Here is a 19,723-nt window from a genome sequence, read left to right on the forward strand (position 1 = left end):
GCGCGTTGAGGGTAGGGGTGTACATGCGCAAATGTTGGGAGTTGGGGGGCGGGGCTTCAGGGAGGGGAGGGGCGGGGCTTCGGGAATGGGGCGGGGCTTCGGGAAGGGGGCGAGGTCTCTGAAAAGTGGGTGACGGGGGGGCTTACGGGCCACGCCCCATGCCTGGGCCTCGCCCAGGCGGAGCCCAGGCGGTGTTAGTTTTCATGAATTCATAAAAATGTTCTGTATTTACTTTCAGAATGAGCGAGTCGGTATCTGTGTAAAGTAAAGAGACATTTTCACCAAAGCATTGTTTGATGCATCCATAGAAAAAGTCATACATGACTGTTTTAGATGATTCTAATATAGAAAATCCCAAATATAATGGTTTATCATAGTATACTTTAACTTTACCCATTTGAATGGCAACGAAATTATCTGTGAAAATTGAACAAGTTTTGAAATTTGGTCTGGCTATAAGAGTGCTGGCACCTATATTTTTCTTTATATTTTCCCAATGTGTAACGAGTCTAACATCAATTCGATTATCGACATTTTCCATTGTCTTTCCATATACCGCATTATTCATTAGTTTATAGAAATCTTTAACAGATTTGTTGTTAGACATATTACGCATTTCAGTATTAAGATCTATATAGGGTTTCATCCAACGTGATTGTTTGAATTTCAATACTCTATGTGTATTCATTACAATCAACCCATTTTTGATGGCTTGCTGTAAATTTCTATAATGAACAATATATTTTCTTTTATCATTCAAATTTGGAATTAATTTAGGAATTTTCAATTGTGTACGAGGTGGTATCATTTTTTCAACTGGAAATGGAAGATCAGAATGTTTATCGTGCAACTCTTGTGGATAATGAATGTCCACTTCAAACACATACCCATACGGACTATCAACACTCACATTCATCACATCAAGATTGAGAATTTCATTAGGTGTCAACCATGTAAATTCACTTGTTGGTAGAGGCTGTGACATACTATGACCGTATAGATTTGTTGCATCTAAATATGTAATGAATGTGGAAGGTTCATTGGGATTATAATTTGGTAAAAATTTATTATTTGCTACATGTTTTCTCTCGCTACACTGACTAATTCCACCTCGTATACCTTTTTGAAAAAAGTGAATCATATCAATGTCAGTTAGTAATTCCAATTCAATATTCGTACACTTCAACATGGCATCCCAAGATAATCCAGGTGCAGTGTAATATTGTGCTGGATCTAAGTTATATATCTCTAAGCTTGTGGTGCGAAAGTTTTCAAAAATATCACATAATAGCAATACATCCGACTTCAAATACAAATCAGAGTATTCACCTAAATTCTGGCACTCGAATGAATTCCAGACATTTCTAGCCCTATCATAATCAGTTTCAGATATATGTTCACAATTGAGTGTGTCGTAAAACTGATTTTTTGTTGGAAGTGATGGATAATTCAATTTGTCGATGTCATCAACGAAACTATATGGAAATACACCTTTCTGTCTCATCAAATTGAATTTCTCAATTTGTGTGAAATGTTTATGCATCTCCAAACATTGATCAGAGGTCAAGTTAGCATCCAACTTCTCCAACGAATTAGTCATAAATTCATAACTATCAATAAATCTAATTTTGAGATAATTCTTCTTAATCTTACCATCTTTATCGGTAAAGGTGTGTGTAAAGAGATGCTTCGTGAAAGATATGTATTTCTCTTTAGTTTGCGGGATAACATCAACTTTCTCTTTATTCCTATACAATTCTCTTATGAATAAATGACAATCATAACCACTTAAATTATGAAAAATAATAGGTATAAAATTAGGTATTTTGAAATTCAAATTACATTTTGAATGAGCGGCATGTGATCTTTTCTTCCCTGTGAGATGACAATTATCTCTAACTTTGACTTCACCATCAATAAATGGTTTATTACATATACCACAAGTTATGGCTACAACAAACTGTTCTTCTTCTTCGACAGTTTGTGCATCCATTGGATTAGGGTATCTGAGATGATTTTCATGTATCTCTTTCAAATCATCTTCAATGCTACTCACAAATTTCTGAGCAGCATCTACACCCCTATATGTAACAAATTTTGACAAATCATCATTATATGAACATTTTATCAAATAAGCAAATGAATATGGGCTATGTTTGAATGTTTTAATCGTGTATGAACTTCCGGGATTCGGCTCATTCATGTGAATCGGTTCAAGCACTGATTCAAAATCAGCATACACCACAAATGGCACCCTCATTTGTCTCTCAAAGTTTTCAAACATTAATTTATTTTCCGCAATCATCCTACCATATTTATTGACCTTAAAATTGGTAGTTGGTGTTGTGGTACTAATGTGATTACAATCATTCATCTTATGACGTAAAAGCAATCTCTCGTTAGAAAAATATATCAAACATCCATCACAAAAATATTTTTGTGTTCATGTGCTGATAGTTGACTAGGAACTAATCTTGAAAGATCTTTGATCCAACAATAGTGACCATTACCGGTGTCATCAGTTATAAGTAACAAATTGACTTGTCTCCGGAGTCTTCTCTGTGAGTATCGCAATGGACCAATCACTTCATACTTTATTTTCGCCTTCTCAAATTTACTCTCTAAACCGTAAACATTTATTGAAATATCATTCCTATCTTCGAATCTTTCAATATTCTTGCTATTAACTTTAACCGGAAAATCCATACCTGTGACATCTAAAACATTGGAAAAATGTGGATATGATGTAAGTTCGGACACTCTACCATCTGCAGGATATAATGCTGATGTTATAACCCAAGCAAAACAGAGTTGATCTTCGTTACGGACATTCACAACAGCTTTCTTCCATTGAATGCATTCAGGCAGCTTCACATATGAACTTCCTTCCAGTGGACTGTATTTATTAAAGTTAACCTCGAGAAACATTATTTTTTCACAAGTCCATCCTAAATTATAAAAAAAAACATTACTATTCAATCTCGTTGAAATTTATGAAAATAAATACCTGAGTCACGTTCCTGGAATTCTGTCGTTTGAGTCACAATTACATCACGGAATCCATCAAAAATAGCATTCAAATCTGAAGATTGGTCCACTATTTTATTTTGGGAATTGAACGACTTCATTTCCTTCAAATCTTGAGTCTGAAGAATATAATTCCCAAAAACTTCCATATTCACCTTGATGCTTTTATGGATCCTAATGGCCGATTCCAGTAATTCGATGACCTTCTGCCTAATCTCATTGAAAAATGGCATGTAGTCAGTGGATACAACCGAACTCTCCACCCTATATGTTGCAATGCGGCAATTGAATGCATTCGTTATCATTTGAACACCATCAGACACTTGAACACATGCATTATTTTTATGACTTATGCTTCTTCGGTGAGAATTCACTTGCGTCATTGGAATTGTCACATTACAGCAATTGCAGGTATACATAGGTGCTGCATTGTCCACTCTCATCCGTTTCACTGCAGGTCCTCCTTGGCAACTCTGGAGCTGATGCCGACGAAGATTATCACTACGTGTGAAAGTTTTACCACAGTCACAGGAATACATTTTGTATGATACGTTCTCACTAACTCACTTGATGTAAACTGACATAACCAACACTCGTCCGCTTCTTAAATACAGAGTGATCGGTCTCGTCAAGACGTCATAGCCAATCCCACCTCTCAATTCCGTGCGCTAAGCTCACATCCCAACTTGATACGATAACAGTTGTCGGTACGAGCAAGCAGTGGACGTTGCGCTCTCGCAGAGGACAGATGTTAGCACAGTCCTCGACTGCCTGCGTGTCACCATCGATGGCAAGCCTAGGGCGGTGTGTTACGTCACAGCCTTCACTACATCGAGAGGAAGGTGAGGGCTCACCGATGAATACCCATTAATCTGCCACATGTCGTGGAGTGAACATGTCGCTCTCTAGCCGTTGAACAGTTATTGCTGTGACGTCACAACACGACTAACTTGGTGGGCTCGCATCGATGGAACATTCATTACTTGGAGGAACTTCGAAATATGCAGACGTATGTTTGTACATAGACAAGCACATGATGAAACCCTGTACCGTGCATTCTCACACACACACACACACACCAATCAAATGTAATTACATCATTACGTCACACACACACACACACACACACAAAATCTCATATGAAAAAAATTCTAAACGATCCATGCATCAAACCCTTCAAGGTCACATCGCCTTGATGTTACTAAACAACAATAAAAAAAGCAATTGATACGTCATAGTGGTGGGGGGAGGCCGGAATTCGGTTGTATGCATCTACTTCAATTGCTTGTTTGAACGCTACAAAAAACTCACAATTGCTACACCGGAATTGATTATCGATAAGCCGAATTATTGCAAGAAAAACTCTATTCGGAGTCAGTCTCGGTGGTCGAAACTACTCAGATGTCCACCCTTCACTAGAGTCAGTTGCGCTTCAAGATGAGAGTGATACTAAGGAATATCAAAACTGAAGTAAAAATGATTGAAATCCAGATTTGGTTTTCATTCGGATTTCTGTGGGGCTGATAGTATGGAGATGAAAATGTGAAACGTTTGAGACATATTCAAGAGGCTTTCACATACATACATGTTATGGACGTGAATAATGATAGGTGGCAGAATCGCTCAGCAATACCTCGATACAACTTTTCTAGTAATTGTTGGTCCAAATTTCCACCTCATATTAAAAATGCCTATCCACATACCGTGTTAGGAATCACACGTTAAAAGGTAAGACCTTGTTAGTCCTTAGCTCGCACAAGTTTCTCAACTTCTGAGAGTTGTCTTTCGTATTGGGGCGACAGCTGATTAACGGAAAAACAGATATTTTTTTTAAACATACGCATTATTACAAACTGGTTGACCAACAGGAGAGAGAGTCCATTTAACGCCGTGGCCAGCACAGTCGCCAGACCTCAATCATATTGAACATATGTGGAACTTGATTCACGAAAGGATTACTCCACATATTTGAATGCTACCGGAGCTTCCGGTAGCAAAATTAGCAAAATGGACCGCTACGGATATTGGTTTTCATGAAAATTTCGTGAATTCATTTCAAAATAATTAGGTCTACTCAAGAAAATCCTCAGACTTTAAATACAACCCTGAATTTGTTTTGTGGAGAGCTTTCTGACGATACAGACTGGGGTTCATCGATTCAGTTCTAGATGAATGTTATGAATGTGAGAGATTGAATTTAGTCAGTTGAAGCGTTTGAAATCATGTAGCTCAGCTAACCGGGTACTGATAGTATACCAGAACTGGTCTGTCGGTGATGACCTTGACTCAGAAGAGTCATTTTTCCTTTTATATTACCTAAAATCATTTTTCCGAAAGGAAAATATTGTACCTGTGCCTATCGAAAGGACTTCAGCATCCAGCGTGGCATTATTTGGATTAAAAGTCAAATGTATATTTTTTTCAGACCAGAAATGAATAAACTTATATTTGGAATTTTCAGGAAATGAATCTAGTATTCATTTATTCAATGAATCAAATACAATTATCCTATCAAGTTAATTATTCTGATATCTTCACTGATCAAATTCTATATTCAATGAATATCTGTGTATCAGGTAAGCTTCGTTAATGAAAAACTCCAAAGTTAATCTGAGGGAACAAGAACATCATAGTTATATAATTAAACTTAATTGAACCTATAATGTCTGTAGTTGTTTTGAATACCGTTAATGCTCATCATGTGAATCTGAACTTTTGCTCTACACTCTAAATCTTTTCGTGAAATATAGTCTGCAATATGAAGTCCATTCAAATCTAATATTTTTTGTGAAATTGAACTGAACTGCACTGTACACAATTCAGACAGCAAATTACAAAATTAATGAATCTGTATGAAATCTGTTTTTCCGCTAACCAGCTGTCGCAACCCTACGAACGACAATCCCCAGAAGTTAAAACTTGTGCGAGCTAAGTACTAATGACGTCTTACCTTTTATCGTGTGATTCCTAACACAGGTTGGACGATAGCAAGTGATAATCGATCGTTTAGCCTGGGGCTTGAACCAGCTACCAACACGGCGGTCGATATAAATGAGTGAACAAAGCACTCACGTCGAACCGACCGGCTACCGACCAAATAGAATAAATGATACATCATAACGCTACCAGAGAAGAAACAAACTCATTATTGTCTCCCGACTATGCAGAACTCATTTTTCTGTCCATTTATTTCATTTATTCAGAAAACAGACCAAATCCTGAATGAAAACAAAAAACTGAAATCTGATTTAGTAGCTCTATAGTCAAAAGTGAATGACCTAGATCAGGCTTCACGTTCGAATAACCTAGAGATACAGGGTATTCCTGAAAAACGGAATGAAGATTTACTAAATATTGTGGAGAAAATAGGAGCATACATTAACTACAATGTGACTCCTCACACAGACGATTATGCACTTAGGGTCCAATCAAATCTCAATTCTTCAAAGCATATAATTGTTAAATTTACGTCTAGAAAAGAGAGGGGTCTATTTCTGATGGCGGTAAAGACCAAACGCATTAGAAACAATAATTCAGCAAAAATGTCTTTGGATGGAATTTCGGATGCATTCTACATTAATGAGCACTTAACGTTGGCTAATAAACTGTTATATAAGGACGTCAGGGCAGCTGCCAGGGACAAGCAATACAAGTATGTCAGGGTCACCCACATAGCAATAGATATTCCAGGTATATTTCATGAATATACATTTAAGGATATTGTATTATGCTATGAATATGCCATGGATATATATATCTTCTGGAGAATATTCCCTGGAAGTGCTCCTGGCGAACCTTTGATATATTTTAAGAATATTCCTTGGGAATATTCTTGGAATATCTTATAATATTCTTAGAATATCTAAGGTATATTCTATTAAGAATATTCCAGGAATAGAACCCGAGGAATATTCATAAAATATTCTGGATATTCTTAGTTTATTGTAGGAATATACAATAGAGAAACACCATAGAATATTCTTTAAATATATTTTATGAATATTCTAGGAATATTTGGAATATTCCAAGAATGTGACGAGTAACCGCTATTAGGCATGTATATATTGCATTTTGATACAAGATTCACACAAGTAATAAAACACATAATATTCATAAACAAATATATTTTAAAAACAATATACACTGAAATATTTGACGTTTCAACCAATATTAAAAATGAAAAATCTAATTCAAAATATTTATTCACTGAATAAAATATTCCTGAATACTGTCATATTACAAATATTAGAAATGTATTCAAATTAGGATGTTCCTACTCTCAAACAAATGTATACTAAAAAATATACTAAAATAACAACTCTGTGAATTCATCAGCACTAATTAAAAAATAATAAATATATCATTTCATTGAAAAAGAAAAAGTGTATTACATCAAGAAATAGGTTAGGTTAGGTTTCTCACTTAGAAAAATAAACCCACAAATGAAGTATTCAAAATGAGTGGTATGATGGGTTCTTCAATGAATTTAACTTACTTAAAGTTATTCAAACTTTGCTCACCAGAACAGTTTTCCTTATATTTGTCCATCAATGCATCAGCCAGTGTTTCAATAGTAATACCTGGAACAAAATGTACATTAACGTTCATTATCACTATTTGAAAGTGGCACAATAAAACTGGAATAAAAATCAAATAGATATTTTTCGCATAGGTTACTCATGAACATTTACAACATTTTATGACTTGGAGAGCAACTTGCATTGTCTTGTTGAAAAGTAATCATTACGTTTTCAGTTCCTTGGCGCACCTGCCTGTACCAGGTACCACTCTGTTTCCTTTAGGGCAAATTGATACTATCTTGAAAACGAGTGATGAAAATTATGAAAACAAATGATGCAAAAGAATGTGTCATTCACTTACTTTTTTCTATTGATGATACACAACTGAAATCACTCTAGTTCAAACATGTACTTAGTCAAACCAACAAATCCCACACACCAACTCTCCTCGATCCTAAAATGAGGTATAGTAGGTTAATCACCCTGACTTTACTATCGATACTATTGCATTTTACTTACTTTTCTTGAAGACTGAATAGATGCAACTCTCCTGTTTGAAGATCCAAAATCAAACTATTCGCTGTACTGCAAATTGGACAACCCCAAATTATAAATGGTACACTGAACGTGACAGAATTATACTTTGATAATAACACCAACACACCATGCATTACACACGCGAACCTGCCACGTCAACCGCCATGTTGAATCAAATGTCGAATTTAACGCAAACGCAAATGTACCTTGCATTAAGGGACAGCCGCTTTCACAGAGCTTATTCGACTGTCTCGCGCTACACTTCAATTGACCAATGAGAAACGTTTACTCCAATTATTCACTTCCCCATTTCTCTGTTTCAAATTTCAAATACAAAAAGACAAATAGGATGAGAATTAATCAATTTATTGATGCAATTGGTTCATTTATTGGCCCATTCAAATTTTTTTGTCGTTTCCAACAGTTGCTGTTGGAGCAATTCATCCAGAATCTTCGCGTTGAGTTCAAAAACTAGTTAACACTATCAGGGTTATATACATTAGGTTATGCATTCGATTAATGTCTTCCAATATTTGTGTTTTCAATAATATTGAATTATTTGAATACGTTATTATAAGATAATTCAAAATTCCATTGTATAGAATATTCCAAAATATACCGTGGGGATATATTCTAAGAATATACCATATGGTATATTCGATCGACAATATTCTTAGAATATTCAAGGGAGAATAATCCATTTATAGACATTCTATGCACATTCTTTTGGGAATAATCCTGCCATATTCATTCAAGCATATTCTATGAATATTCTAAAGGCATGTATATATTCCAAGAATATTCTATGAATATTTGGAATATATACGTTCGTTTTATGATATACAGGGAATATTCCATGAATATCCAGTGCTGTGTGGGCAAGAACGGTGTTATTTTTTGCAGGAAAGATGATTCATCCAGGATAATTGCTATCAAAAGTCAAGAACTCATCGAATAATTATATTTGGTGATTTTAATTTTCCGTATATTAACTGGATGTCCAGTCCATGTAACACCTTTTTCATCCCAACAAATACTGATAATACTAATGCTCCTCTGATTGACCTTCTTTCTTTTGGTGAATTCTCCCAATATAATTATGTGCGAAATATCGATGATAGAACATTAGATTTAGTTTTTTCAGTAAATGTTGAATTAACGGATTTGAAAATGAGTGATATTTCTTTGGTGAGGGCCGATTCTTATCATCCACCTATTGAGTTTTATATATATTACCAAGAAATGTACCCACTTAATACCAACATTGAAAAATTTTTTAATTATAAGAAAGCAAATTATGATGAGTTGAATAATTACTTTCATAATCGCGACTGGGAACAGCTCTTTACCAACCTCTCGATTGACGAAGCGGTAACAAAGTTCTGTGAAGCTCTTGACGAAGGTACTAGATTGTATGTTCCCGAGATTACTATTAAGAATAAGAGGTTCTCTCTATATTTCTCTATCGATACTGTTAACTTATAAAACGCAAAAACCTGATGCATAAAAAATGGAAGAAGTATGGCTATCAGTATTATTATGAGGAATTTAAAATACTCAGGCGTAGGAGCAAGAATCTAATCTTCAAAAATTACAAAGCATACATTGATAATATTCAAACAGATATCAAAGTCTGCCCGAAGAAATTTTGGAAATACGCGTCAAGTTGTCGAAATGGAGTAGGTATTCCTAATAAATTGAATTTTAATGATACCATTGCAGATAACGCCAAAGACATTTGTATACTTTTTGCCAACTACTTTCGTTCTGTTTATAGTCCATATCAACAATCTTATAATTTCTCCGCGCATCTTAGCAACAACAATTTGATTCATTCTATCCATTTCACTCCTAAATTAGTGCTTAGAAAAATGAACACATTAGACGTCAATAAAGGTGCAGGAATCGACGGCTATCCATCGTATTTTGTTAAAAACTTTGCAGTCAGTTTATGCCACCCACTCTGTAAACTTTTCAATACATCTATTCAGTCTGGTATCTTCACAAAGTTTTGGAAAACGGCTCTTCTCGTCCCGATATATAAAAACTCAGGCAGTAGAAATCTAGTCAATAACTATCGGGGTATAAGTAAACTCTCTATTTTCAGTAAAGTATTTGAAAGCATAGTTCATGATTCACTATTTTATAGTTTAAAGACCTCACTCTGTGACATTCAACATGGTTTCTTCGCTAAACGTTCCATCGAAACAAATTTAGTCACTTACACCGAATATATCTCGAGTGCACTGGACAGTCGTGAACAAGTTGATTCACTGTATACTGATTTCAGCAAGGCTTTTGACAAGGTTGATCATAACATACTCATGTCGAAACTTGCTGGAATTGGTGTACAGGGCGATCTTCTTAGGTGGCTGTCCTCTTATGTATTTAATCGTAGTCAACTTGTTAGCATCAATGGATTCAAGTCGACGCCCTTCGTGGTTACCTCAGGGGTACCTCAGGGCTCACACCTGGGTACACTGTTGTTTTTAGTATTCATAAATGACATACAGTCTTGTTTCCTTCATTCTAATATTTTGTTATATGCGGACGACTTGAAAATATTTAAAAAAATTACCTCTATAAGAGACTGTTTAAAAATTCAGGAAGACCTTGCTAGATTTGTAATATATTGTGATATGAATAAGCTGAAACTCAACGTGGAAAAATGTACATGTATTTCGTTTTATAGAAATCATTCACCCATATTGTTTCAGTATTTGTTGAATAGTATTGCATTAAATAGAGTAGAATATATCAAGGACCTTGGTGTATACTTTGACACAAAATTGAATTTCAATCGCCATGTTGAATATGTCATAAATAGAAGCAACAGAACACTGGGTTTCTTCAATAGAATGTGCAGAGACTTCAACAACGAAGCCGCTATGAAAACTATCTATTATGCATTTGTTTATAGCAAGTTGAATTTCGCTAGCATTATATGGAATCCTTGCTATAATACATTCAAATTGCGTTTAGAACGACTGCAAAATAGGTTTGTTAGACATCTTCATTACCGAATCACTAATGTCTATGTAACTCACGGTATTAATCAAATCCGTAACTATTATAACATTCAGCCTCTAGAACAACGGAGAATCACTTCGGATCTAGTGTTTGGCTATAAAATTTTAACGAATCTTATTGACTCGCCTGAGTTGATAGCAATGATGTCCTTTCATGTACCCCAGAGAAACACAAGGAATAAATATTTATTAGCTACTTCCACATATAACACCAATGTGGGGAAAAACTCTCCAATAAATAGAATTACAGACTCATTCAACAGATACTGTTCCAATTTGGACGTTTTCTCCATGTCCTTACAAATGTATAAAAGTAACATAAGGAAAATATTCAATTTTTAATCATTTATGTTTTAGATTAAGCATTTAGATCATTTACCTGTTGAACGCCAGTTTAGTTAGCACAATCTGTATTTTAGTGGATACTTGTTTGGGTTCTTCTACCTGTATGTGTCCCGAATTTAGAATAAATAAATAAATAAATAAATAAAGTTCATATTGTTCATTCTGTCAATATGGTCTTAGTAACTTAGAGCAATCGGTTTATATTTTTAATTGGGAAAAATGGAAAAATCTGTTGTAGAAAAATAAAGTGAAAATTAAAATGAGAAATACAGTTTCTGAATCAATTTTGTTCATCAACAAACGTGACAGCAAGTGATATGTATGCCATCTGTGAGGGGAATTATTGCTTGCATGCAAATTTTATTGAACCAAGTTTAACTATTAGAAGGTCTGATGGATTGTCAATATTGATAGACAATAAAAGTTGAAACGAACAGTTACTTATGAAAAACCACTAATTCCTCAATTTATTTGAAAATGAAAAGAGTTTATGGTCAATTTTATGGTTCCTTCATGAAATTTGAATAACAATTTGACAATTTTTCTATTGTATTGAATGGGCCAGAATATCCGTATGCGTTAGGAAAAAGTCAAAACGGATAAGAAAAAATCAAAACAAATAACCAAAGACCATTAACTGTTAAGATGTATTTTGACCTTGAATTGATATCATGGTTGGAAAAAATGTTATTAAAATCAGATGATATATCAATAAAATGTGAAAAATTGAAGTATATTCAATTCGTTGTGGCTTCTAAATCATTGTTTCCAAATAGCCGTCTCCAGATGGCCTGAAGAGCTTTGTCGATAGAGACTTTGGTATATTCTTTAAATTTCATAATCTTTTTTTTTCTCAATTTTTTTGTATTACTTTTTCAACTAATTGATCTGAATATTGCTATTGTGTAGCGAAACACGTGTTGCGGTTTTGTAAACGGTCTAGTGAAAATCTTACATTGAAGTGTTAGGTTAGGTTTTGCCGAAAGTGAGTGGGTCTATTCGACCTTCCACCGCAAACCGCAAGGGTTTAGTGTGGCTCACACCTATTCACACTCGACCAAATAAACCCAGCTTCTTAACGAAGCCGATTAGTTTTTATGGTGGGTGGTCTTTCAGGTCAGATGGTAAGAATGTGGTCCTGCCAAACTCTGAAAACCTGATTTGGTCCCAGCGGGACAGGCACAAATTATGTGCTCTGCTGTGTCACCATTTTCCAAACAGAGGTGACACACACTGTCATCCGACAGTCCAAGTCTCTGCATATGATGATTCAAATGACAGTGACCTGTGAGAAGGCCTGTTAGACACCGTAGTTCATTTCTACTGTAGTCCAAAAACTGTTTGGTATCAAGCTTCGAATGGTAAATAAACGCCCTGGAGTGAACCAATCCTGAAGGAAACTGCCATAAGTCCATAAATCTTCTTGCCATCCAGGTGTTCAATGTTTGTTTGGCAAAGCCTAAAGTAATGCCAATGACAGGTTTTGGTCCGATGAACCTGCTTGCAGCCGCCACTTTGCAAGGGAGTCATCATTGCCTTTCAGACCAGAGACAATCTGTAAAGTCTTCCTATTGAGGAGAATCGTTTTTGGCAGTTTCCAACGCCCCTTGACTGTCCGAGAATATTTTTATTGACTTGTGTATGAGGTTGGATTCTTTCAAATTCTCCGCACACAATTCAATAGCGTGAATTTTCTCTTAAAATACACTCGCATAGATTACTAGGCAGGTTGATATCTTTGTTCTGGGTCTGCGAGTGAAATCACCTGCACCAGAACCTAAAGGTTATTCCTCCCGGAGGATCCAGCCTTTCTAATCGGGAACAGTACTTTATAAGGCAGTTCGTACTTGACAGTTGGAAGTATAAAGTCAGAGGTCATTGCCAGAATGCTGTGACTTCCAGTGTCAACCAGCAGTCTGTTGTACCCCGCATTAAATCAATTTGTGCAATTGGTTATGTGCACAAGTCTATATACAGTCCATCTAGCCTCTCTTCAAAAAAATGTAGATAGGAGATAGATCTAGGAGGATATCCATGCTCACTGACGGTGTGGGACTGATAGCACCACCGATGGCCAGACAAGCCTGTCTCTATAACCCAGACAGATTCTTCTGACTCTGTAAGCCAGAGACCTCCGCCCGTCTCTGTAAGCCAGAGAGCTTCGCCTGTGCCGTTTTCTGTAAAACCTTCGGCTACCAGGCAATTGCTTCATAAGTGATCAATGGTGTGATAATCATCACATAAATACAATTGATTTGTTTGGGACCCAAACCTTAAATTTCACCTCAAATCCTTCTACATGTTCATAAGGACAGTCTGGTTTCGTGTAAAACTTTTTCTACGTGAGCGTTCCAGTTGAGTTTTTATCAAGAAAAATGCCAATATATTTCACCTCTGTTCCAAATGGAATTACCTCACCATTGAGGGAAAGTGACGTCGAACCGTCCAATTTTGTCCTCCTGGTGAAGAGATTTATCATAGTTTTGCTGGGGTTGACAAGACATCTGCTCCCACAGGCACCACCTGTGAACAACGTCCATCGTGCTTTGGAGGATATTTGAAGCTACCATTCATGACATGGATCCTGTCAAGATGGCAGGATCCATGTCGTGAATGCATAAGCTTGCAGATCTACTTTTCTCACATTGAAGTGTTACTTATGGATTTCCATCAACTATCGGTGAATTTCATCAAACATATAGTAATAAAAATCATAGCAGTCATAATAAGATTGTATATTTGTTAATATCATCTAAAAGTCCCTTATTTGCAGAATGAGCAGCTATGAATTTGTCACCATTCAGTTTGTATGTATTACTGAATCCAAGACGGCGGACGCCAACAGCTATACACTTAATAATTTAATCACAGCGACCATCTAGCGAGCCAATGATATCAACTTACGCATAAAAAATTTACGACGTCATTACGAAAAAATGTACTCTTGGGTTGCGTGAAATATTCGCCGAAGCAATAAATGTAGTAATTTGATAATTGAAGTTCTGAAATATATACTTAGGTCGTTTATTCTACCGTAAATAACCTATGCTTGTGAGTTATTTGTATTAGAGTCATAAGATTTTGATCTATTACAGGATCTTCCGTTTGATCTTCCGGAATTGATTTTATTGCTTGCATTGTCTAAAATGCTTCTACTATGATTCGAAATCTATGAAAGAATAAATAAAATTATAATTGGTAGCTAAAGCATGTGTTTTTTCATAGATTTCGAATCATAGTAGGATCATATTAGACAATGGAAGTCCTAACTAATGAAATTCACCATGAAACATTGTCAACCACTTTCAAACATTTTATTGCTTCTTCATTCCGTTGTTCATACGTTCTATCATAATAATTTCCAATAATCTTCAATCGTATATGGACTTTTCGGTTACTATCATTCACATTCGACTGTTTTTTACGGTAAGTTTGAGATTTCAGCTAGATGATAAGTTTCTGGTTTATCCCTTCATCGCAAATCTAATATTTATTTTCCCTACAAATTCCCAGAAAATTACTCATTTTCGACTCATGAACATTTCATTTCCAATATAACTGAGTTGGTTGAAAATAATATCTTCTCTTTAAAAAAAACGAAAGACCTCAAGTTTTACCTACGAGATATTCATTTTCACTATTTCATACATGAGGAATTCAATAACATCAATTTACTGAATTGAGTAATTTCAGTTGTTCCTAGAATACATCAATAATACAGTATCGGTTTATGAGAAAACAAGTTCAGTAATGATCTATTCAAATTCAATTGGTCATTCAGAAAAATGTTTAAATTTTAAAATTTATTAGTTTTCATTGTTTTCAAATACTTTAGTTCTAAACCTTTAATTATCAACGTGTAAAATGTCGAAATTTCCGTCAAAGACATGTTCAACTTATTTTGCCAGTTTGAACAATATATACGTTAGGATAAGTTAATTTACACAGGGTATATCATAAGTACGTTAAAATATTCAACTGACGAATTCCTGAGGCAATTGTGAGAAAAGAGTCTATTTAAACTTGTGTCCAAAAATGCTTCGTTTCGGTGATACAGAGTGTTGAAATTGAATTTTTTATGAGTTATTTACACGAAATTTGGTACCCGGGTTTTTTTCTGGCGTAGAAAAAACCCCGTTTTTCTTCGTATTAATTTTCAGGTAACATCTAGATTTGGTATTTTTCATGAAAAACCTAATTCCAACACCTTTTCCAAGTAAAATAGGTGCACTTCCTCAACAACTCTGGAGGGTGGTCGTTTTCGAAATATTTACAATTTTTCATATGGTTGCATATGAAGTGAAGTTGCTGAGAAAATTACAAAAATTAAGTATATGGTAGATCTCGTCAAAATAGACAACTGTTTTCTATAAAATGTTTGATGACATTAAGTAAAATTGCAAAAAAACCATGACAAGAACCAATCTTGTTTTGAAAAATGTCAACAACATGTATCTCAAAAACGAATGTCTTTTCGATAAATATTTTAAAGAAGAAAATCGTTTATTTTGACGAGATCCACCACGAGACCTAGCAACTTCACTTAGCGGAGCTAAGTAATATGCATCGATATATAAAATTGTAAATATCTCGAAAACGATCACCTCCAACGTTGTTGGGGAAGTGTACCTTTTTTACCTAAGAAAGGTGTAGGAATTAGGTTATTTTTTCTTGTGACGGGAAAAAAGTTGACATTTTATCTCTGATGACAGGTAACAAAATGTCACTCTTTATGAAATTACTTTTTTTCCCGGAAAAAAAGTGAGTACTTTTTTCACGGACATGTAGGGTCCTGCAACAGTGGCGCTGTGCTCCATATCTCAATTTAGGAAACAGATAGGAATCTAAATTTCTATAATATCATCTCATTGCATGAGCTCAACAAGATCAATATATTCGCGGTCACACAGAGTGTTCAAATTTTTTCTGGGCGGATCCCAACTTTGTTTTATTGAATAGCAACCTATATTTTTTATCACTTTTTCGATTTCTACATAGAAAATAACACTTTATGAATATTGTCACTTCGAAAATATTGGCGGTTTTCGATATTTCTAGCATGATAAGTTTTTATCCAATATTCGTCACTCAGAATATTTCAATTTATAAAGTTGTGCCAAGTCCAATTGATTTTTTTTTGTCAAATATTCTACAGTGGTAGCTCTCTCAAACAATATATCTGAGGTCGACCTGTGATATACAGGGTATGAAAAACCGCTTGCCACATATTGTAAATAAAAATTTGCAGAATCTTCCTTATTTTGAATGGAACATCCTGTATATTATTGATCCATGAGGAGCGCCAACGAATCCTCTACAAATTTCATCAAGTATTTCTTATTGCTAGGTTCAATAGTTTTCCTTGAATAAGCATTTTTTTCGAAAAATGGTCGTTCTTCCTATTTCTACGCCAATAAATTGATGTCCATTTGACCACTGATAAGAATATACAAAGATATCTTGTTTCTATTTGGTATATTATAGTGTGTCCAAACAAATATTTTTTACGAAATAAATGTATGTATCAATCACATTTTTCTAAATAGAAATTTATTTTTTTCATTGGATGCAGAATTTTTCCCATAAATCGTGCAATATCAAACCAAACAAGATTTGTCAACTGACAAATTCAAATATCTAGAACTTCAGCCCTGAATTCATGAATATACACCATAACATGAAAAAAAATAGTAATATTCTTAATGTTTTTTCATTCAATCTTGTTTGGTTTGATATTGCACGATTTATGGGAAAATTCTGCATCCAATGGGAAAAATAATTTTCTATTTAGAAAAATGGATACATAAATTTATTTCGTAAAAAATATTTGTTTGGACACACTATAATGTACCAAATGGAAACAAGATATCTTTGTTTATTCTTATCAGTGGTCGAATGGACATCAATTTAATGGCGTAGAAATAGGAAGAACAACCATTTTTTGAAAAATGACCTTGAACTACGCCATATGACCTTGATTAGTCATGATGAAGGTCGTTCGAGGTCACACTGTTCATCAACCTTGATCATCATCGAGGTCAATCGAGGTCAAATCCCTGAATCAACCTTGAATATCACCCTCGTGTCTTTGCCGCATATTTTCCCCCTGGTGGGGGGAAAATATGCCGCAAATGACCAATTGAATTTGAATAGATCATTACTGAACTTGTTTTCTCATAAACCGATACTGTATTATTGATGTATTCTAGGAACAACTGAAATTACTCAATTCAGTAAATTGAGTATGTTATTGAATTCCTCATGTATGAAATAGTGAAAATGAATATTTCGCAGGTAAAACTTGAGGTCTTTCGTTTTTTTTTTGAAGAGAAGATATTATTTTCAACCATGAAATGTTCATGAGTCGAAAATGAGTAATTTTCTGGGAATTTGTAGGGTAAATAAGTATTTGTTTTGCGATGAAGGGATAAACCAGAAACTTATCATCTAGCTGAAATTTCAAACTTACCGTAAAAAACAGTCGAATGTGAATGATGGTAACCGAAAAGTCCATATACGATTGTAGATTATTGGAAATTATTATGATAGAAGGTATGAACAACGGAATGAACATGCAGTAAAATGTTTGAAAGTGGTTGACAATGTTTCATGGTGAATTTCATTAGTTAGGACTTCCATTGTCTAATATGATCCTACTATGATTCGAAATCTATGAAAAACACATGCTTTAGCTACCAATTCTGTATCTGTAGAGTAGGGAGAGTGAGTGTAAGCCCACGCACTTAGGCCACATGTGACCCATTGTACATCCTCCCGAGGAATTGTCCTCGTAGGTCATTGTCCATCCTGTCCTTTCCAGGAAGGTGGACAGGTCGCTGGGAGACATCGCCTTTATATCGGCAGGTGTAGGCCAAGACTCGCCGAACACACACTCTCTTATTGACGATAACTCCGGGCACTCGCACAGGACATGCCTGACAGTCTCATCTTCCTGTTCACACATCCTGCATAGAGGTGTGTCCACTAGCCCCATATTATGTAGGTGTTTCCTTAGCTGACAGTGGCCAGTCAGAAATCCTACTGTAAGGCGTAGATTTTTCCTGGTCATCGCCAGATATTTCTTCGGCGCCAGCTTCCCAGGGTCGCCCAAGGTGATCCTGGCAAGGTTACATCCTTTGATTTCATCCCATCTCTTTAAAGATTGAGCATGGGTGTGACATTTGACTAGTTCCGCAATTGTCGAAGTCATCAGGCCGTGGGTGCCACTGGGTCCTAAAATTCTTAGTCCAGCCGCTTCCTTGGCTAAAGAGTCGGCAATGCGATTACCTTTACTCCTGTCGTGCCCTTTAACCCACCTCAGGATAATGTTATTATCTACCGAGGCTTTGGCTAAATCTTGGTGGCACTCTAGTGCTAGCCCTGAAGTAACACGCTGTCTGTTCAAGGCTAATAGTGCTTGTCTGCTATCAGTGCAGATTGTTATGTTTTTGCCAGAAATTCATTTATTGGTTATTTCTTTTGTGGCGATTGAGATACCAGCCAGTTCTGTTTGGACCACGCTGGTATTTCTTCCCATTCCCCACTTAATCCTTAGGCTTAGTGATCTGGAGTACACTCCACATCCTGACTCCCATTCGAACATTTATTGCGCCAATAATTTATTTGGATACCTGTATAAATTACTTCATTTCAATTTTCATTACAATTATAGTGTTCGTAATGGATGTTATTATTGCTATCATTTTTAATAATAATCATAAAAGGTTTTCTTATTCGAAGTTCATTGTAGAAAACGCTCAGAGCAAGGGAAAAAATATGAATAGGTACTTAAAAATAAAAAAACTCTCGAAAAACTCTACAATACATAGAGAGACGTGAAAGTTGGTATTATGTTTTTATTCAACTAAGTCAACCAATGCCCAGGGCCGTAATTCAAAAAGGAATAATTCACACAATTATAATCGAATATTACCGAAACATTCCGAAATATAAAATTAAATTCAATTTCTCAGTATGGAGTGAACGTCTATGATCCAAAAACTACAACAAAAAATACAGGTCCGTATTTAAAAATTCAAAGATGGGGGTAGCCCAAGTCAGCAGCATCCTTCACATAGAATCTTTGCTCGACTTCATCAACGATTACGAGAATATGGTTTATTCGACAAAAGAACGCAGTATTGTGGTCGCCATCGAGAAGTGCGAACACCACAGCTTGAGGAAGCAGTACTTAATTTGATTGAAGAACAACCTACTATCAGTACTAGAAAGATTGCTTTCCAGCTGAATGTTGATCATATGATG

General features: G+C 35.4%; 1 protein-coding gene and 1 long non-coding RNA gene across 3 annotated transcripts in view; one reads left to right on the top strand and one right to left on the bottom strand.

Moving 5' to 3' along the window:
* The window catches only part of LOC111511924 (follistatin-related protein 5), a 673,378-nt gene that overhangs the window by 86,786 nt on the left and 566,869 nt on the right, over positions 1-19,723 (top strand). The gene's annotated exons all lie outside the window — the stretch shown is intronic.
* On the bottom strand, positions 7,135-8,305 carry LOC141485377 (uncharacterized). The gene is made up of 3 exons (XR_012467162.1): positions 8,067-8,305; positions 7,909-8,001; positions 7,135-7,607 (listed from the first exon to the last, which is right to left on the bottom strand). It is a non-coding gene; the product is annotated as an uncharacterized lncRNA (long non-coding RNA).

This window comes from Leptinotarsa decemlineata, unplaced genomic scaffold (assembly GCF_025532065.1).
Source record: "Leptinotarsa decemlineata unplaced genomic scaffold, Ldec_3_MD MMD2_tig00026317_RagTag_RagTag, whole genome shotgun sequence".
Taxonomy (NCBI): domain Eukaryota; kingdom Metazoa; phylum Arthropoda; class Insecta; order Coleoptera; family Chrysomelidae; genus Leptinotarsa; species Leptinotarsa decemlineata.